The following is a 22,753-nucleotide window of genomic DNA, read 5'->3' on the forward strand; positions in this document are numbered from 1 at the left end:
TCTCAGACAGGCTGCGAGAGTCATACTGGCCTTACTGATAAGAAGAACGAGGATTTCTAAAACAGTCTTGCAAGCACTAGTTTGTGGATGTTGGTGTGACGTGTTAAAGTCCCAAATTCTAAAGGCCACGGTGGAGTATGAAGATTATTGTAGCTGATAGCATTGTGCTTAAGTGCAGGCAATAACCTAATCCACTCACCCCAATATCCCAAAAGAATACAAAGAGTTTCTGTGCGATGTGGAGGGGCTTACTGAGTAAAATAACTATGATCAATGTCCTATGTCTTAGCAGGCTTACTGATGAGGGAGGATGCTCTGGCACTGCTGCATGCCAAAAGGGGAATAAGTTATACATTTAATGGGGCAAGGCTGTGTCTATTTCCCTGAGCGATAGACAGATAAAAACAGTCATTTTATTCATTTTGCTCACAAAGTGAAACACCTACCTACCCAGCACTAAGATGCTTATCAAGAAAAACAATGACAGAGTTTATCAAAATGACGGGCCAGTGGTTTGGCTAAGTATTTCAAATATTAATAGAGACTGCTTAAATCAGTCCATCAACAAAATAGTTTAGTTTAATCTGACTAAGAGCCTTCAATTCTAATATGAACACGTTGCCAAACGGAGAGCTATTTAAACTAACAATGGTAAATGGCCTGTATTTGTATAGCGCTTTACTAGTCCCTAAGGACCCCAAAGCGCTTTACACAACCAGTCATCCACACATTCACACACACATTCACACTGGGGCGCACTGACAGAGGCGAGGCTGCTGGACACTGGCGCTGCCAGGCCCTCTGACCACCACCAGTAGACAACGGGTGAAGTGTCTTGCCCAAGGACACAACGACCGAGACTGTCCAAGCTGGGGCTCGAACCGGCAACCTTGAGCCACTCCCAACTCTTGAGCCACGATCGCCACAATGGCAAGGTGTTGGGCCCATTCTCCCTCACTGCCAGGTCAAACAGTAGAAAATATAGCACTGCATGAAAGGGAAACCTCCACTCCTAATTAAACAGGTCTTTGAGACACAATTAAAAATATTATGCTTAAAAAATTAAAAATGCTGGACATTTTATAGATCCTATTTTCTGACATTTATAGACTAGGATTTGGCCAGCCCCTCTTATAAGCTGTTGGGAAGGGATAGCGAAAGAAAGAATGAGAAGCAAATCAGGTTAAAAAGAGAGATGATTTATATACACACACACACACGCACACAACTGAAGGCGATTCCCAGCGAGCCGCGGTTCTTACATGTCCTTTGGCTGGGCTGACGGACACACTGTGGGCTAACTGACTGACCTTATGTCTAGTCACACAGCAATTTCCACACACAGTCAGAGCACCAATATTTATCAAACATACATGATCAAACTGCACCAAGTCCAAATAGAAGAAGAACATATTGCTATTGCTATGTCGTGGATGTTTAAGACCTGTCTTGATACAGCAGATGTGCAAGGGTTGTGAAAATGTTACTGCATATAGGTAATAATGTTCCTACGGGTGTGTAGGGGGGCTCTTTTTTTAGTGTGGGACTGATAGTTTGCAAACTCTCTTGACTTGTAACACTGACTCCATGTGTGATGAGATCAAGCTTCTTCTAATACAAGAACATAGAGACTCTATAAAACTCTCCCTGGCCATATGTGGGAGCACATACCAGCTGCAGACCCATTTTATAAAGCAATAACCACCAACAATATCAGAGATTACAAGACGATAAAACACAGATCAAAAATTCATTTTTAGCAGGAGAAGGGAAGGGATCTTATGTCTCATCATCTTTGCCACATAAAATTCAAACATCGGGGGAGCAGAGCACCGCACGCATGCAGATGGCGTCTCACAAAAGCAAGCGAAAAGCTTCAAATGCATTGCTCGGCTCTTCTGAAAAGGGATCACAATAGGTTGTTCAGCGTGTGTTTAATGGGGTGTGAGGAGAATATGTGCATTGGATTCTGCCCTCGGGTTGTGTGTTTACAGACAGACAGTAGCTGGGCTAGACACTCATAAATGGGAAAAAGTGAGGAGAAAAGCAGGAGAGCCCGTGCTGATTCAGCAGTCTGAGATAGCGGTGCTACAAATGAGTCTCTAAGCAAACCTATGAGCAAAAGAATACACACACACTCTTAGATTCCTGTACACAACTCATGTAAATGCACACACTCCATAATCCTATGAAAACGCTCCCATACTGGCATCAGTGATATCACGTACTATGACTACAGCTGACCCGATTAAATGAGATGGCGCACCCGCATTTTCCGCCACTGGACTAAAACATGTTTGACAGAACCTGAGATAATTTAATACCTCTCCTTGGGAAAACCGAAGACGCTACAATCAGCATTACAGGAGGTGAGATAAGTGACAACCTGGCAGAAACAAAGCAGCCCCGCAAAGACGCAAGCAAACACTTTAGACACAACATAAGATTAATATCTGTCTAGATTAGAACCCCCGCTCTGGTTTTCTTCCTTAATTGAGGAAAGGTTTGCGCACTATTTGCTCTCAGCAATGACTTAATCCTTAAAACAGACAAAAAAAGAAAGCACAAGCAAAACACAAAAGCATAAAAAAAACAATTATGCAAATGTAACATTTCAATCCATAGGATCTCTTCAGGTAAACTGCCTCATTCCTTTGCACCATAATGTTTTTTGGGTTTTGTTTTTTTTTTGCTCTGGTGCCTGAAAACCTGTGCCTCGGGCGTACTTGCTGTTTTTCCTCTGTCTTCTCCCTGTAATTGACAAATCGTATGTGCATGAATGTTACCATTAAACTCATCAATTAGCTCCCTACTAGTCACAAAACCAGAAGGAGGAATAGATATGGGCAAAAAGAGAAAGTCAGAATGATAAAGTGATTTGAACTATTATGTCAATAACTCACAAAACCGCAAATGTCTCATTCGAAGAGCAGGCAGCCCCTAGAATGTATCGTTATGCTTTATTGATATTGGAACTGAGCCCAAAATCTTTCTTCCTGATTTGTGAATATTTAGATTGCAGGAGGTCAGGAGTTCCTGTGCCGCAGAAGGGGGATGGAACAAGGTGAAGAAGGAGAGGAAGAAGAAGAAGAAGGACGAGAAGAAAAAGAAAACATGTAGCACGCAGAGCCATAACTCATCAGATGTGTTGGTTTTCAGGGAGATGAAGGCTGTAATATTATATCAACAAGCAATTAGTCTCCCCAGTGGGGGAATAACCCACATTTGAAATGGCTGTATGCAGAAACAAAACATTCAGTCCTCTGAAGTGGTCCCTTCAGGACTCTCTTTGCATTGTTCAATCCTCCTGCTCACTTCTCTTTCCTGACTTCTCTTTGTCTGTCTCCCTGGAATTGCTTCCACCCCCCCACCTTGTACCTTTCCTCCCGTTGTTCCTTTCTCGCCTTGATTGACAGCTCTGAATCTATTCGAAGGCTGGCTGTCTTTCTTTCCCTCCCTCTCTCTCTATCTCACTCTACAGTTAGTTGACGGAGGTATGGCAGCTGTGGATCGCTGCTCACTACTCATGACAGTCTAACTGGGATGACTTCATGTCATAGCAGAGCCTGAGCAGCAGAGTTGAGATGATGATCTCCTCAATGTCATTTTCCCACCTGGTTCAAGATTACTGATAATGACGACAACCTAAATCTCTCCGGCGTTAAGAAGCATGCAGACCACCTTTATACACCAAACTGTTAATTTGGAGAAAATGTTTCGCACAACATTGATGTATCGATTAGGCAGGACAAACAGGAGAAGATTAGCAATGTGAGAAAGTCTCTGAGAGCAAGCTTTAAGAATGGTTGATGTGCAGAGCTGCTCAGGGGTTAGGCTAAGCAATATGCTCGGTGAGCGCATAATACAGTGCAAACTGCAGGCAATACATCAAACGTGGAAGCACACTGGGAATGTCTCGCATTAGCTGCATGTGTTTAAGATGTGAAGTTGCAAAATGTCTATAACCCATAAGAATCGGAGGCAATTGGAGACGTGGGATTAATGGAGGTAGAGCGATAAATATTACATTAGCTTGTCAGGGAAGCATCACTAGGTGTCGGCTAGATAAAATGGAAATGCGCGAGTCAGGGATTGAAGAAAGCCAAAGGATTATGACCAAGACAAGATTGGAAACAGGTCTCCTATGCAAAAACCCAATCAAAGTTACAGTATACTGTACTAAATCCTTTCCCTGACTTTTATATGGGAATGGCTCCCAGGCACGCACGAGGTTTAAAACCGCTGTAAATTGCTTGACAGATAATTGTGGGAAAAGCAATCAAACATGGAGTAGTTGATATGGAGAAGGTTATGTAATAAGTCTGATCATTTCTCAAGGAATTTCCATTTCATGTAATGAAAATCCAGCAATCCAATATAAAGTAAGCGACATCAAAGACGTTTGGTTTCATCAAATAGCTTTTGGCCTGATGTAATCAATATAGCTTTTTTTTAAAAAAAGGAATTCCGACTCTGTCTGTGTGAGGTTTTGATGCAAAGAGGGTGTGTGACCTGCCAGCGACCCTGAAGAACCTCTCTTAAGCCCCCCAGTACACCCTTAACCCCAACCCTCATCCATCACATGGGACATATCAGCCTTTAGAGGCTTTGGATTCATGCATACGCCCACTCACTCACAGACACTCATGCAGACAGACGTATGTCTGGGTCAAGACTCCAGTTGACCCCTATTTTATGATTTTATTGCTGAGGCTCTGAGAAAAACAACACTCTCCTACTAAAACAAGCAGAGGATGTGGTTGCGCCAAGTGCGTGCCTGTGTATTTATGTTTATGTGATATCTAAAAAAAATACATCAATTGAGCGGTGAAATGAACAGGTTCGTTTGACAGAGGGGACACAAAACGTGTCAGGACAGCCAACACCTTAAAACAAAAAGGCAATCAGCGGTGCAGTGTATTGGTATTCAGCCTTGCTCTTCTGTCATTGTTCATTTTCCAGCCACAATCCACGTAATGAGCTGCTTTTCCAACCCAGGTGTTCCATTTCTTCACAAGGTCATTGAAAAACACAATACAATTATTTGAGACCGACGCATGGGCTGAAACAAAGCCTTGTCAAAATCATCAGAAAATGCCCGCAGGATATTAAAAGTCAGGGTTAAAGTCCTCTCAGGGCTATGATTTATTAATTTATAGAAACTGATTTAAGAATAATTGAGCTTTTTTTTTTTTCCTCATCACAGGTCAACACTGGCCAGATATTATGCATCTTCTCACAAGTGATCCCATTCCTTCCCTTGTTTTAAAGGCATTCGGAGTTCACAGTGGTGACATCATTTGGCAAGTCTGGTCAGTATGAGTTTCCACTATGCCCTGTCATCGCCTTTTAATCTCAAAGAAAGAGAGAGAATGTAGGAGGGATAAGAGGGAAAGAGAGGTTTTTCAGGAATAAAAGGGACGGTCAAAAAAGGGTGCAGTGCTTAAAGCATACCTCGTCTGCTTTTGTTAAGACCAGCGGTGCTGAAATGTTCCGCCCAAAGAACACTCCCTCTGAACATTAATCATCTGTCCATTCTGGCCCTGTCAGAGCCTGTCATCCAAGGTAAAGCAGGCAGCTAAACCGACAACCACCCACATACACACAAACTCACACGCCCATGAATGTTGCCCACATACAGCTATCCTGAACTTTCTGCTGCCGTAGTCCCAGCCACTGCTCATCTGGACATACCTATTCTTTCAGCTAGCTAATACAGCAATGCCTGATGTTGCAGAAACTTCAGTGAACAATAGCTAAACCCCCTTGAGAAAGCAAGATGTCTTCCAATTAGAGCTGTGGTTCAACACTGAGCTGTATATTGCTGTGTGAGGCAAAATCTCTGTAAGGAATGAAAAAAAAAAACGACAACATGAAAAGTAAAAGAAATTTGCATCCTACTTTAGTTGTAGACACTGAGGTCCTAATATTTAGAAAATTATAGTAATTGAGTCCTGTCACACTCCTGAATGTGAACATGTCCGGAGAAGAAAAGCCATGTCTGACTGGTTTCAATAGATGGCAGTGCAGCAGTGAAATAAGTAAAGGATGAGACAGTGTCCAGTTTAAAAAAAAAAAAAAAAAGGAGGGAGAGAAATAGGCCTGTGTGTGATTTCTCCAAAATATTCAGTTTGCTTCACATACAGATATGAAATTCAACAGTTTCACTGCTAATGCTAATGAACAGAACATGTGTCTCCCAGACAATGAATAAAGGATAACACATTCTGCTCCAAATTAATTTGTGTGTGCACGTATCTGTGCATGTGCGAGTCTTAACAAACCAGCAAACAATTTAGCAGACAGCCCACGCCCTTGGGCAGGCTGTTACCATAGTAACCTTACAGCCAGTATTTTTTTGGCCCACACTTTTCCTTTGAACAGCCGGCCAATGACAGACCAGCTGACTGGGAAATCTGGCTTTCTGAAAGCACATGCATGAATTGTGTGTCCTCATGTGCACGTGCATCCGTGCTTGCGTATGCGTGTGTATAATACGAGCCCGATACAGATCGAGGGAGCCAAACGATGCTTTAGCTCCATATAGACTCGAGTGGCACGCTGGCAATTGGCTTGTCTGTATCATGTCATGACACATTGGCTTAGGTCAGTTTTATTTCCAGGAAGATGCAACTCTGTGCCAGGGCTCCAGGCTTATATTTCAGGCGGACAAGTGGTCAGAGAGGAGCAGAAGAAAGATACAGAGAAGCCGCAGAGGTGCTGGAATTCCAGGAAACTCCATTGTGCCAGTCTATTTCTGGTTGGCAAGGTAGTAGAGAAGACAGCCCTCATATCACCGCTCAGCAGGCAGTAACATGTGCTTGCACTACAATCTACACTGTAATCAGAACCTAACAGGGGACTGGCCAGGCTCATTGCCCGCTGTGAACTAATAGAGAAAGAACAAAAACAAAAAGACAACACACAAGGAGGTGCAAGGATCGAGAGTTTCTTGATGACGGGTGAAAACGGAGGGATGTCACATTAGCTAGAGGCATTCTGTATGCTCAGCATTTGACTGGCTGCAGGATACGATTCATCTAAAATTACTCGCGTAACAAACTGAATCCACCACCATTAGCAACTTACATTTATTTTATTGTGATGTTTGTGAGTGACTAATTTTTTATTTAGTGACTTTTTTCATTATGTTTTTTTTTTCCATTGTTGGTTTATTAATTTGCTTTGTTGATTTATTTATTCCTATATTGGTTCATATTTTCAGCTTTAGTTAGTTTTCTCAGTGGATTTTTTTCCATTTCAGTTTAGTTTTAATTGAAATTCAAATATGATTTAGTTGATATGTTACTTGTTTCAGTAGCTGGAAATCAGAGAAGGGAGCCATTAACTCAAAAACTGGGTGTTTATTTATGTTTTTTTTATTTTAGTATCCATTTAAAAAAAATACTGAATGCCCAAAACTTCTCCAGATGCATCATCAAGGTCTGAGTGTATATGATAGATATACCAGTGTGTCTTAAAATAAATAAATAAATACATATACTTCAAAAAAACTGGCATGAATGGGTAAATGTGGATCAAGTGCTTTAACTCATTAATCAGTTTATCAGAATAATCATCAGAAGCCGTTATGATTACCTTGTGACTAATTACCTTGTGTTTCCAAGAAAAACAGTATCAAACTCAAAGTAGTGAAACCTTTAGCTTTCTCTCAGCACTTGTCTCTTTTAAGCAGATCTAGAACAATTAATCTATAATAGTTAGCCAAAGATGCCTACTCTTGCTCCTTTTCCTAAATTGCTGTTTCTTTGCTCGACATATTCCATTTACAGCCTTTAAACCTTATATTACAGACTAAACACTACAAACAAACGCTGTAGAATAATAAGATGCGGAGACAGTCTGATCATTAAAAATTGGATTTAATTTACACGAACAAATACGTATTTCCAAAATACAAATTCAAGTACAAAAAAAAAACCCCCAGAAAGATACGGTGACATATGTTCAGCAACAGTTGGATTTTTAATCAGTTAGCCTCATTTGGTAACACAGGAAACCTTTAACTTTATTCAATGTTTATAGCTTGCTGACAGAAAGTTGTCTTTTTTAACAAATAAAAATTTTACAAAACAACACTGACTTGTTTTGTTAAACAAATACAACAAATAAAAACCCACTCCGGATTTATGATTCACATTTGCAAAAGACAAATGTATGATTTGTCACTATGGTGAGTGTCACGGCTCAGCTTGTTACTCCAAAATAAAATGGAGTGTGACACCAGAGTTTATAAAGAGTTTATTAAGAGTTGAATTAAATTTCTAGGGATAAAGTACAAACACATCTTGTAAGGTGTAGATAATTATTGATTAAGCCATGCATCACCCAAAAACTGTTGCACTGATACTGCAAGACAAGTATTGGGTTTCACTGGGTTTTATTTATTTTGCACATTTTTATATTTGCCTTAAAATTATACAAGCAAGCAGAAAACATTCTTTCTTACATTACCACTATCAGAGTCCTGCTATCTATCTAGTGTCACTATCTAGTGGAGACTGTTGATCTTAAACACACATTAGCTCCCGATTGGTTCAAATGTTAAAAAAACTGTTGTAGCAAGGCTAAAAGTCAGCTTTAAACACTCATCTATTCTCAAATACCCAGCCTGTAATCTTAGGGTGGGGTTGAGGGGGCACGCTAATGAGTGTAGAGGCCTGGCAAGAGGGATTAGCAATTATGAACATACAAGTGGAGTAGAGTGATAAAACAACTGAAAAACAAAGGTCCCTTCACTGTTTACCATTCTCTAATTTGATTCCTAATTGAGCGTACATAACACAATGTTTACACCAAAATTTTCTGGCAAAGACAAGCAGCCATGGCAGACACACTCAACTGAACACAGCTATGCTCGTCCCTTTGATGATCTCAGGAAGAGGCTCTCCTGTTCACAACAGCATAGCCACATAAAAGAGCAGTGACATGTGTCTGACCAGCACCGAGCATCTGCACCAGCTCATGGTGACGCTGACATTTTCATAAACGGCAAATATGCTATCAGACGGTAGCAGGCTACGAGTCAGTTGGATAACGAGAAAGAAAAGGAGTCTGGCTTTTTAAAATCTAATAGAAAATTTAGAGCCAGCCCTTAGGCTCCAGACATAACTAACAAGACAAGAGATGGACAGGTGAGAGTGGCGAAAATGAGAAGGGAGAGGTGGTGTGAACTACACAGGAGCTCTGAAGCCTTGGATTGTGATGACATCAACTATTATAAAAATAGCTATATTAATTCTACATTCACTAGTAAGATGTTCCTCCAGCTATCCCTCCATCCGCTGCGCACTGCCCTCGCTGCTTTTATGCGTAATAGGAAGAAATGACAAAATGTTTTGCACCATAAGAAAAAAAGCACAAATTATGTGTGAAGCGTAGGTAAGCAAAACCGACCCAAGCGCAGCATATAAGGGTGTGAGAAAGGGAGAGAAAGCGGAAAGGGGAGGTGTGAGCTAAATAAAGTGAGAAAGCACTCAGGAGTACATCTTGTCACTCAAGCTGGTGGCGGCAGAGTCCCACAATATGTGCGCTGTGTGAAGCAGCCACTTCTCATTGAATGCTAAGTGACAGCTAAGCTATTACTGCTAAAACTGACAAAGAGGCACCAGGAAATAATAAAAAAAAGGTTGCATGACAAATACTTTTTAAATTAACTAAGCTACATGTTCTGCACGACACAGTCCAGCAACAATCAGGTCCATGCGTGACTGTGACTCAACAGACGAATGACATGCATAAAATTTTTCTTTTTTCACAGAATGTTAAAAAAAAACAAAAAAACAAATGGTTATGTTTAGCAAATATCATTTTGCATGACAAGAAGCCGACCCCATTTCCTGGCACAGAGTGCACCTGCAGCTGTGAAACTCTCAAAAGGTAACCGGACCCAGAGCTCATCTATATTCATGCCATATTTACATCTGCCTGACCTCTTCACAACCTTATCAGTATCGCCTTCTGCAGAAACAAACACACACTAACACACAGAAATGTTGGGTGTTATAGGTAACTGACACCCCCACACCACCCGTCAAAATGCGGACAGTTCTGACCTTTATCAGACAGACTTGGTCAATAAGCCCAGAGCTATAAACGGGGCACACATGTGTTAGCTGGGTAGAATGTGCTTTTGTGCTTAAAGTGAGTACATCCATATGGTGCCTGCACCGATACAACTGTGCATTGTTCGCTTGATGGAGATAAAGAATAAAAATTGCATCATAGGCTGGTGCTCATGGAGCGCTAAGATATTGGACTTCAAATAGCCTTCAGAACAGATACTGAAACACAAATACATTTTTCATTTATATTTACATTTCATTTATGTGTTTTTATCAAATATTGGCTGTAATATTTGGTATTGAGGTTTTAAATATCAACCTGCGTATTCTGTATATTAATCCATATGGTAGCTGGGATAAGCTCCAGCCCCCATAAACTCTGAAATGGATAAGCGGAGGAGGACGGAGGGACGTTCTATTATTAAGTCTTTTAGAAAGATATTCACTTTTTCACTTTTTGAAGCAGCATAAGGGCAGAAAGATGATGTGAATTATAGAAATATTAGAAGACAATACATTTTTTTCAAAAGGTAGAAAAAAATGCTAAAAAAATGCAGAAATAAACGTTTAGTGGAAATTAGAAAATATACACGTGTATTTTATTTTTTTTTACCAGGTATTTATCCTATGTGTGGATTATAAGAGTCTGACTGCTACTGGGTGATGATTGCAGTCCATCCTGCACAGTTGCTGTAACAGTCAACTACTGCACGAGCTGCTCAGGGCCAGTGTCGGGTGTTGTTCATAATGGACATTAGCTTGGCTAACATTCTCCTCTCATCCACCTTTATTTGTCAGTAAAGTAGTTAGGGGCTAAACACATCAAGATGAAAGCAAATTTAACTTTCAAGAAATCTATCAGCTTTATCAAGAAAGGGGATTTGCTGGGCTGTTCTGAGGTAATGAACAATATCGGCAACAGACATCATTAAGTCAGGAAAAAACACACACACAGACCGTGTGCACTTCAAATTGGAAATTGCCAGTCTTCATTTGACTTCTTGACATTGTGGTGAGATACATACCAACACACTGTCCAAGTGAAAATCAAGGAGTAACACAACATAACCAATTGGGAAACTAGATTATCCATATAAATGACAGAAAAAAGTTAACATGAAGCAAAGGTCGAACAACATCCAGTGCACTTTTGTGCCTGCTTAAACAAAAGAGATTTTAAACTTGGTCATTTAAAGTAGGTAAGGTTGGATTAGGTACATTTCCAAAGCTTATCAATTTCTGTTCTGCCACAGTCACATCTTCTTGTATTCATGCTACTGCCTAATTAGGTTAACATACTGTAAAAAACACAGCAGTACTGTCTTTAAAAAAATAATGACACAAGCAGACATAATATTGTGGCACAATTTCTGTAAAATCAGCAATTGTAAAGCAAGTATTGAAAGCGTAATTTAGTAATGCAAGGCTACCATTGCTAAACTGTAACTGATCTTGCGTGCTCAGTTTCATAACAACTGGAGCTTACATTAAACTCAAGTCAATATACAGTATCATAACATACAATTTGCCCTACAGCTCTGTAAAATAATAACAACAAATTGCACAAATGCATAGACACACATAGGGGTATAAGCATGACAGTGCAATGCTGAATAAACAGGACCAAATAAATAGAATATGCACTGATATACACATGGGTAGACACATACGCACACAATGAGTGTCATACACGTATCTGAAAACTTCAGGAATGTTATCGCATGATAACAGTTAAGACACGCATTGATGCAGAGACAAAGCATGCATACAGTGCCTGTTGCATACAAATATTCCAAGGAACGTCCAAATACTGAATGGATATACTCAGATATGAACATCAAAAATAGGGACTGGGCAATCAAGTTACTTGGCAAAAGACCTTGAGTACACACAAAAGATGGGTTTGTATTTTAAAAAATATAGTTGAGCTCATATTTCTCTAGTTTATTTTTATGTATTATAGTTTTTCTTGCCTTTTTTCTTTCTTTTGGAAAGTACCACTTGTTTGGTTAAGGTCACATAGAAAAAAATCAATCGATCAATAAAAAAATGAAACATAGAAGAACAGGAAATGCATGCAATGCACACACGCACATGAACGCACACAAAGACACACATAAAGCACACCTTTCCTGAACAGGACATATTGGATTAGGAATGATTTTTTCCCCCTCAGCCCTGTCTCAGAGGTGCTAGATTAAATGCCATTCCCACTTTACTACAGATGGCTCAAAAACAAATCATACAATCCATACGCACACATATTCACACATACACACACACACACACATACAGAGAAATGCTCACCAAGGAGATATATAACATGTTGGCACACCCAAACACTAAAGCACCTGTACGGTCCAACGCGTCTCCTCTTTGTATTTCAATCACTGAATCGATGGTTCTAAATTGATTGTAGCTGAGCAGGGGCCAGAGATGTTCCCCCTGGCTCGCTGCCCTGGCCCTCTATTGATTAGATCTGAGAGAGCCAATTGCTTTCACACTGGATTAAGGTGTTCCGGGGCAGTGAGCAAGGAGAGAGAAACAGAGGGAGAGAGACAGAGTCATAGAGAAAGGGGGGAGAAAGAATAGGCTTAGCATCCTGAGAGCTTCACCTACAAAGCAGTAAGATCAGGTCAGCAACATTAGCAATTAGTTAACAAGTCATTTGTTGAGGGAGGATAGGTTTGACCATGTATCCACACCATCTACTGGTGTTTCAAACACGTACATATACACATACGTAGGCAAATAATTTCATTTACGTACAAATTAATATATTTTCTATAACACACATATAATGAGACATAGTCAAGCACATAGAAAATGCACATATGTCTGCAAATTTATTAAACACGCACACACATGCACACACCTTTGTGTTGCAATCCTTCAGATCAGAGGGCGCTAACACAGATCAAGGGTGTAATCTCATTCCACCCTGGAGCTAAGAAGCCCAGGGCAACAGTATTACACTTCAAAGCTTCAGTCTGAGTTTGTTACACATTCCAGCTCCAAAGTCTTATGCACTGTAACCTAGAGGAATCAAACTCAAACTTTACTATCAGCCAGCATCACAGGATCTCTTCTGGCTTGGATCAAATGATAAATATAGTGCGAGAAGTGGATATATCTTTTTTTCTTTTTCTTTTTGCAGGGTAGGTCTTTTTTCCCCCCGAAGTCTGCATTCACATACCTCTTTGCCACATCTATATTCCACAGGGGGCTTTGACTTTCTATATGAGAGAATGGAAAGGGAGGAAAAGGGCCAAGGAGAGCCTTCACCCTTCGCCAAAGACAAGTACTTTTGTCTGGCTGATGTCCCCTTCTCAAACCATTTCCACAATGGAGAGGCTTCCAATCCAGATTAAGTGCTTATGAAAATGAAGAACTGTGTGTTGAGAAAAAAAAAAGGGACTGCACAGCCTCTGTGGACCCAGGTCACGAAAGCTAGGAAAAAGGCCCCTCGGTCTGAGTCCTCATAAAGGCATTTCTTGGGGAGCAGCAGCCCTATTCACATGGCATTAGGGGTGTAAAAGCCTCACACTGACTGCACAAGTCAGGCCAGCTCAGAATGCATTTGGTTAATACCTCTATTGTCACCCTCCTTCTATGACTGCTCTCTTAGCAGTGAGAAGCAGGACAGTGGTAAATGGGGAATTAAAGAGGCAGAAAAGATGAGATACAGAGAGAAAACAAGGAAGGGAGTGAATAAGGATCAGTGGGTGTAAAGCCCTCACAGCCATACTTATATAGTATGTGCGTGCACAAATAACTGAATGTACAGCCACAAATAATACTTGTTGTGTGTCCTGTTTGTGGGAGGCCGACACGAAACCTGGCCAACACAATAATTTATGTGAGAGTTAAGAAACTCAACAGGCCTACAAAGCCAAAACACATAATGACAGTCCAACTACGGTAGCCCATAATATAAAGGCCAGTTTATAGGAACGCAAGAGAGAAAGAGGTGTAGAGGGAAAAAGAGGGAAGAGAGATAGAGGAAGAGTCATTGTGAAATTGACTGAGTGTACGAGCATGTGTGCTTTTGTGTCCCTTTCACTCCGTGTTTGGTTCATTCCCCAAAGGGTCTTATTATGCCTCGCGCTGGCCCCATCACAAAAGCAGTGTCTTTGTATCTCAGCCCATGTAGCACCCCTAGAGAACATTCTAGACACAGCAAATCCATTTGTTTGTCAGCTATAGCTGGACTAATCAGATATCATTCTCTTTGAGAATACCACTGTGCAGCCTGGACTAGCACTATAGTAATGCTGGCCCAGCACTGAGATAACATCTCAGTTCTTTCAGGCTCTTTCTATTTTGTAAGTACTGCACATAGACATCATAAAATGGGGATAGAGGGTAAGTGGTAAAGCTATCCCTGAGTACATTGATTGATCTTCCTAATAATACAGCTACTTTATTAAAACATATTTCCTGATACTGTATATTAGTCAAAAGTTACAACTGAAAGTGAGAGGTACACCACTAAAACTACACAAACTGCACAACAATGTGCAAAGGTTAACTGTATGAGGAGAGATCAATTCTGATATACTGTATCACTTGTATGTAGCACCAGACCTGTTGACACAGACTCACTCACAGCTAAAGTATAATAGTTGTGTAATTGGTTGTTGTTATAAAAAAAAAGGCTGTCTTAGAAGTTATTAGATAGCCTGAGCTTTGTGTGTTCTTTGTATTTGTCAGTCTGAAAATATACCTTTCTTGTAGCAGAACCACAAGCCTTAAACCTGTAAAATACAGGCTGACTTAACTGTCAAGGAAAACATGTAATTACATCCACACAATGATATAGAGCAATACAGATTATAGGAGTTGTCTAATTGATGTATAATTGCACATTGTGAGGTTGTGTTTGATACAGCCTGCTCAGTTACGACCTGGGGAGCTGAATTACTTTAGGATAATGCAGGGTGTCATAACATAAATTACACAGACATAATTCTTTGCATATGTTTAATTAAAGATTAAACATAGGAGCGTTTACAGTGTATATATGCAATGTTGTTTGCTTCAAGTGTGCAGGAAGTAAGGCGAATATGATTAGGTTAGGAAATTAGACACGCAGAGGTCAGCTTGAGGTGGTAGTGTTAGTAATCGTGTACATGTGTGGGTTCTCAATGTGTGTACAGGCATCACACAAAAGAGACTGAATAGCTTGCGAGCCATGACACAAAGTCTCCCCCAGCTGCCTACGTGGGATATCCCAGACATCTTGCCAGCCCATCCACGGCCAACACAGGGAGGCAAACAACCATTCACACCTACAGCCAATTTAGAACCGAACATGTGTAATTAACCTAGCACACATGTCTTTGGTCCACTGTAGGAAGCCGGAGCACCTGGAGAGAACCCACCCAGGCACAGGGACAATATGCAAATGCCACAAAGACAAGCACCAGCCAGTGGATTTCACTCCAAGACCTTCTTGCTGTGAGGCGACAGAGCTAACTACTGCACCCCTGTGCAGCCCTAGAGAACATGCTAATTTTTTAAGTACACTTCACATACTTGAAAAACGGAAAATGTTTTCCAGCCTGACATTACTCGTTGTTTTGTGGTCGAGTTGTCATTGAAGGTGGGACGAACAGAGCTATATCGGCCCCGCCATAATTGCAATTCAATTCTAATTAGATTGTCAGTCCACAAGTTCCACAACATAAATTTGACTAATCCACATCTATCAATGAGCAGCTGATAGCCTCCAGCAAGCAATGAGACAATTTCCTGGAATTGAAATGTGTCCTTCTGCCATCACACCACACAGACAAACAAACAGTTTTATTAGCAGGACAGTGAATATTGATGGACACTGATTAGGTTAGAAGGAGAATAAGGTACGATGGAAGGGGGAGGGGTTGGTGTTTCTGCTTTCCAAAGCAGGTAGTACTCTGCGAAGAGGCTCAACGTGTCGCCTCATTACTGTGTGCTGGAGCATATTCCAGAGGGATGAGGCGTGGAAGAAGAAAACAAAAATGAGGGGGAATACAGTTTCCCACATGCCGTGCAAGCTGAAGTGTCTCTTGACATTTAACATTTGGGTATCTTGTGAAGACAGCAGACACTGAAATACAAACTTATAGAAATGCGATCTTTTTGTTTTTCATTGAATTCCTAAATGTGCATTCATTAAAAAAAGGAAATTGTGGTAGATTTGATTGATGGGGTTCATGGTTTGGGTGAGAGGGTGAAGTAAAGCCCTTCAAAGTAAAAGCTCTTTGTGTTTTGTCATGGGGGTGACATAGGCAAATTAGGCAGGGCCCCAGCCATCAGATAAATGCTGGGGGTTCTTTGTCTTCCTGTGTCCTTGTGCCACTGGCTGGCCTCGGCTCCCGGTGTCACTCACTGAGTGGAGCGCAGGAGAGGAGACATGTACGTATGAGGGCTGACTGGGAAGTAGACGATGAGAACTGAATGAGAATTTGGCGAAGTAGATTAGAAGGGGTCCTGGGTCAAAGGCAGGCCCGCCTAATAAGTTCCCCGTTCCACATCTGGGAGAACGACCAAGTGAGAGATGGCAGCAGCAACCCCAGTATAAGCCCAGTGGCCAAATCCATAACCCAAAAGCGACTGAAGGTTAGAAAGCCAGACTAGAGACAGATACAGAGAGGAAAACAGCTGAAAGGGGAGCAAAAACTAATAATAAGGAGGAGGAGGAGGAGTTTGTGTCCCTCCACAAGAACAGCTCTGGTTGTGGTGGCTATTTCAATTATGTGTGAACAAAATCTTTGGATTCCCCTCGCATCATTAGAGACCGGGTCTGTTGTTGCAGTGAGAGCTGCGCATCTGTGCTTCGGGTCATTATAAACACTCTGTTTGGCCCTTAGATTCAAAAGGCCTTTGTCTGGGTCATGCTCTTTCACCAGTGCTCTTTGCCATTCAGCTTATTGAGAGCCATGGAAACAAGATGTCTTTCACTCTCTTCTCTTTCTTAAAGCTTTTCTCTGTCTCTTCCTCCCACTCCATTTTCCTCACACCACCCCGGCCCTCTCTGCAATAAGACTAATAGGAACAGGAAGAGTCAGATGCTTACTTAATTGGGCTTCAAGGTGACTTAGTAAATGCTCTGTGTGTGTGTGTGTGTGTTGTTCAGTACACATGGATGGTTCTCTGCAAATGAAGTAAACTCTGTGGAACAGGAGCAGACACGGCCAAATGGGATGGAATGGGCTCTAATAGGTTACCAGGTCTTTGCGGGTTTGTCTGTCAGATCTTTTACACTCAGATAAGCCATACAAAGAAGTAATAAAAAAAACTTACCGGAGCAGAAAAACGTAAAAAACCTAGTGCATAGCCTGTGAAACCGAACTTTAAGATTAAAATACTGGTCGGATGGATTCAGTTTATGAATGTGTTTCTACTGCTAGACTCTGAGCAAGAGCTCTTTATTCTCTAGAGAGAAATAAGCCTGCTAATTGATGTCCGTGACAATGAACCCTATTGGGATATATGGGGATTTATAAGCTTTTAGGCTAAGGTTAATAATGTGATAAATGTGCCCACCTCACTACATTTAACATTTTTAAAAATGCACACGTGGTAGAAGTAATATGTTTTTCTTAGTGTGTGTGCTCATGCCCCATGATGGCAGCCATTAGACAGGAGTAAGGCAGCCATGATGAATCGGCACTTAGCCCAGGGAAGCGCTCTTGCTCAATGGGCTGTGAATCTCCTGCTGCCACTGTCAGCCTGCTGAATGTTAAATAAAGTTATTTGAATATTTGTAATATTAATGTGGCAGCATGTCAAAAGCCTGCTGGAGCCTAACAGTGAGAGAAAATATGAGAGAACTCATATTGGCGTGCCAGCCTATAGGACTGCTCGGGTGAGGAATGACATAAATACTAAAGTAAATAAATACATACTTATGGTCACTGCACTGGAATATAGGATGGATGGAGGGATGGATGGATAGTATGGAGCAAAATTCTGGGAATTCATATAGTACCACAGATAATGAAATTAACCAGTCAAATTCTCATTTCCCCCATTTCATTCATAGCCCGTTCACATCCATTTGAAAGCAATGAGTAGCTGCAATAGCAATGCTTCAATTCCAGACCTTTTGCGATTCCCTGAGCCCACACAAATCTCCACATCCACACAGGTGGGGAGAGTCTCAACAGCTATGTGTGTTGCATATGGCCCGTAAAGAGTGAAAACAGACGAAACTTTGAGAATAACCAATTACAAAATTAAACAAAATATAGCTAGCCTTATAGACCTGAAGAGGACATTTGTCAGCCCAACGAAAATTTGGCTCCCCACAGGAAATAAAGTTTTAACACCAAAATTAAGAATAAGCACTCGAAAGTTTTGAATTGGTTTTCATAGAGGATAATTTGCAACTATGCCACATCGTCCACTTTTAAGAGCTTAAACAACAGAATAATTAGGTTTCTGTGGTGTTTTAATTACTTCAAATAAAAAAACATACGGAACATTAAAATGATCAATGCTTAGACAGACTCAAAACAAAACACATGACGCAAAGCCAGCACGATCGAGGTGATTCCATCAATTACTCCTCAGGTGGGCCTTGACACCAGTTCTAAGAAGGGTCAGTGAAACCATCCTACAAGCCTGTTTAGGATACTTGAGTTAAGCAGGACACACAGCCGAGACAAGCTTTGTATTGGTAGAGGTAGCGGGGTCTTATTTGGAGTGTCTCGCTCGATTTAACAGGGAGGTGATAAAATATTTAGCGGATTGCTTACAAAGCTAAGGGGAAGAGAGCGAGGAACAGAGAAAGAGGGAGAGGAAAAGTGGGGGATACCCAAATGGCTTGCGTAGTGGCTGGGGAGCTGGTAATGAGGATGGCATGCTGGCATCATCGTTACAGAGCACAACAACTCTACATGGTCTCTCTGCTCAACCGAACACATACACAACACGCTACCTGACAACAATTAAAACATATAGATTAATGAAAGTGCAATCAGGTGCTGGGAAGCTCGCACATGCCCTGAAACAACACTGAAACGCACATATTAAACCTGCAAAAAAAAACAAGCGTTATTTCTGCTGTCACGACAAAGAACTTCCAAAGAAATTAGAAATAAAACCATCATTTATCAATTCAAAAAACTGGCTTTCCATGTAAAAGGACAACTATTCAAAATGATGATCCACCTAACAGACGTTTTGTTATGGTGGGTATAATATGTAATATACAGATGCATAGCTAGAATAAATGCACTTTCGTTTTCATGTCACTATAAGCAGAAACTAATTTTTACCTTCTTAGGTTCTGGTGAATTAGGCAAATTACATTAATTTGTGTCTCAAGAGCTACATAATAAAGGCACTAATTGAAAATTTTCCACACTTTACCAGACTGTACACAGTACAACTGTGTTCCTTTTTCTAAGCAATACCTTTTTGTTTTGTTGGTATCAATGAGGGGAATTATTCCAGCATGAAACTACATGCTCTTATATTCTTTTTGCTCCTGTTCCTGTTCCTTCATCGCTAATGGGCAATTACTTCTGACCCAATGCTGAGGCTGTGTTATTGCACCAACCCCCCAATTGATTGGTTGCCCATAGAACTGAGCTTCCACAAGCACTTTAAGGTTAGATTTCCCTGTTTAAATAATGGATTGCAAGTCCATGAAAAGAAACTGCACAAAAAATAAAAAGGTTGAGATTGCTGTTATTGGAGGGGACTCTCAGTGGAGATGAGAGGGGAACTGACTCCACACAAGACTCCAGAGAGTGAGCTAGTTATTTGAGCTAGAAATGGTTAGATCATCTATTTCTACTCCGGCCTTTTTTTTTTGTCAAGTCAGTGTTTGTGCTGACGACTATGGTCAACCAACACAACATTTTAGGCCACAGTCTCACAGTCCTAGAGATCGATTGGCAATCATCTGGTAACCACTGGTTCAGACGGAAAAATGTATATTACACAAAGATTTGTGAGTAGTTTGCTGCACCTAAAACCTCTTTACTAGCAGATTACTGCATGCGCCTGTATTTTGTATGGAATATGCTGATATATCCGCAAACACTTGCCACACGGTAATGAAACGGTAATGAAACCTCCTCCCGCAATGAGAGTGTTCACAGAGAAATTGTATCTTCCACACAAAATACGGGCAAGCACAGCAAACCTACGAGTGTCCAAAAAATGGCAAAGAGGTTTTCTTTGTAGGGGTTACCTACTGGTCTGGAGACCTGTGGGATCGAGGCCTCACAGATTCATACTACTGTCAACTCTTGTTAAGCTACAGACCCCAGTAATTTCCTCTTAGTATAGGCTGAATTCACTAGCTTCCATAACAATACTAGGCATACATTTAGACATTGAGTTTAGGCAGTGCACTATGAAACAAAGCGGGAAAACAAAAACAACACAAATAGAACAAAAACAGGCTTCAACACTGGATGAAATTTCAAACATCAGTATTGACCAGTCCCTGCACTGCTAAGTAGTGCATTTCCATCAGAGAGAGATGAGATGATTATCTTAGCTGGAAATGTACTAGAGAAGGAAGTCTGGAGGATTGTAGGAATTAGTGGTCTTTGTAGAGCAATTTCTACAGTGAGACCATTGTCTGTACATGAACATGCGTGTTTGTGGTGACTTCCACTAACACAAGCCACAATAACCCTCATACTAACATTCCAGTTATTCTGCACCAAGTGTGCAGAAGCCTGAGGTAAATAATGGGGAAAGAGGCAAAGTTACGCTACACGGAGAAAAGACTGACAAGGATCAGTGTAAGTTTACATCCATTAAAGACTATGAGACTGTCAGCGCTAGAGGACAGGCAAGGTTATTTGGTTCATTTGAATTAAAATTCCTGCACTGCATAGGAACACAAGTGCATGGCATGCTCATGCACATGCCACACATGCCAACAGCATGATTAGTGAGTCAGGATTTAACACGAATAAACAAATAATCAATGTAAACATGAAGCAAAACTAGCATCAAGATGAAGTCTGTTAACAGGCTTGAAATGATCCAATCTTCATGTCAAGAATTATGACAGTGACGAGAGCTACTCGCCTATCGATAAGACTCTGAGACCAAGACGTTCAGGAGCCCGCAGTCCAGTAACAAAGAAGGGTTGTTAGGTCAATATACAACCAGGAGCATGTTCAGTGGACTTATGAATATTCAGCACAAATGGCTCGGTCTGACTGTAGTATTGTAACCGAATACTCTATCAAGGCCACGTGGCTTCAAGGTGATGACAATGTGTAGTTTGTTTTTATTTTGCTTATTATAATTATTTTGTTGTGTTTTTGTTTTTATATTGCAGACCAATACATCACAAACACATAAGTTTAAGAAAAGAAAGACAAAAAAAAAAACATACTTAGGACATTTTTTTTCAGTGAAATAATTTAACATTAAATATATTGCGTGTACCAATCTCAATGGGCAGTATTAGCATTTGATTTAAGTGATTTTGTCCAGTACATGATGGACATCAGAGGAATCAGCTTTTAATTAGACTGTTGACCATGATTTTCGGCCTAACTGGATTTTATTCTAAATTTGCATGATCTGTTAGCAAACTGAGCCCCTGATTTATTGATAATTGTACTTACTTAAGAGAAGCGAATATCGGATAAATCAAAGTCGCTGATCAGCCGATCACTTTAATTATTTACAAGATAAACAAGAGAGTCTATCTTATGCATTTAAAGCATTGAATACACAGATTACAATTTATTTGTAAAGAGAATTACAATATTGAGAAATGGTGTAAAAATTTGAAACTAAATTAAGAGTTTACATCAACCTAAGCACAGCCTTTTTACTTCTGCCCTGTTATTTTCATTCGAAAGTCATCCAATCTTTGGCAAGGACTTTGTGTGTTTGTTATGATGTGCGTTAGTGTGTAGGTGGGTTTTGCGCAGGACATGGTGCAATGTGAGAAGGATACAGTAGACACAGTCACACACAGTGTGCTTTGTAGATATGTGGCACTTATATCTGTTTATTGATCAGACCAGATGTGGGTAAATCAATCTTATCTGAGCTCCACACACTTTCCAACTAACCCCGAGAGGCAGGCCAACCAATACTTTGCCACACCAAGAGCCTCAAGCCACTCGCATTATCGTCAGACACCTTGAGCAAATCTTCTGTTTGTATATGTGCGTGTCAGAAAAACAAGGTGCATTAGAGGGCACGCAAAAACAGAAAGTGACAGCTTGAACTAAAAGCCCATTCAACCTTCCTTTTAGATATGAGCTATTATCTATTCCTCAGAATGTATTCATCAGCACATCGCACTGAGGCAGAATCAAACCTTTTGTCATCTGAAAGGTAGGATGGACAAAAGGCTGACATTCACAGCAGATTACAACTCAATGCTAATGTATCTTTTTAGTTCCCTGGAGGTAGATGTGATTAAGGAAAAAGTATGGTGTATCATAAGCTGCAAAACATGAAACACAATCAATTCAGCCATTACACTAGAGTGGAAGACCTGTGACCAAAAGTAACATGATGCCCTGTTGTATGTGATACCAAAACAGAATAAATTAATGCCAACAGACTAAGGTGAATTGATCTGTTCTATTCTGAGGAGTCCATCTCTTTAAAAGACTGAATAATGAAAAAGAAAGAAAAATGTACATAGGGCCCAGTAAGTACTGATAATACACTCTCATAGCAAC

At 40.6% G+C, this 22,753-nt stretch overlaps 1 protein-coding gene across 2 annotated transcripts in view; it reads right to left on the minus strand.

Annotated features, from left to right (window-relative positions):
* Positions 1–22,753, minus strand: part of LOC102309964 (ephrin type-B receptor 1-B) — a 169,068-nt gene that overhangs the window by 68,724 nt on the left and 77,591 nt on the right. The gene's annotated exons all lie outside the window — the stretch shown is intronic.

This window comes from Haplochromis burtoni, unplaced genomic scaffold, assembly GCF_018398535.1.
Source record: "Haplochromis burtoni strain Fernald_Lab_line unplaced genomic scaffold, NCSU_Asbu1 Contig_3, whole genome shotgun sequence".
In the NCBI taxonomy this organism is placed as follows: domain Eukaryota; kingdom Metazoa; phylum Chordata; class Actinopteri; order Cichliformes; family Cichlidae; genus Haplochromis; species Haplochromis burtoni.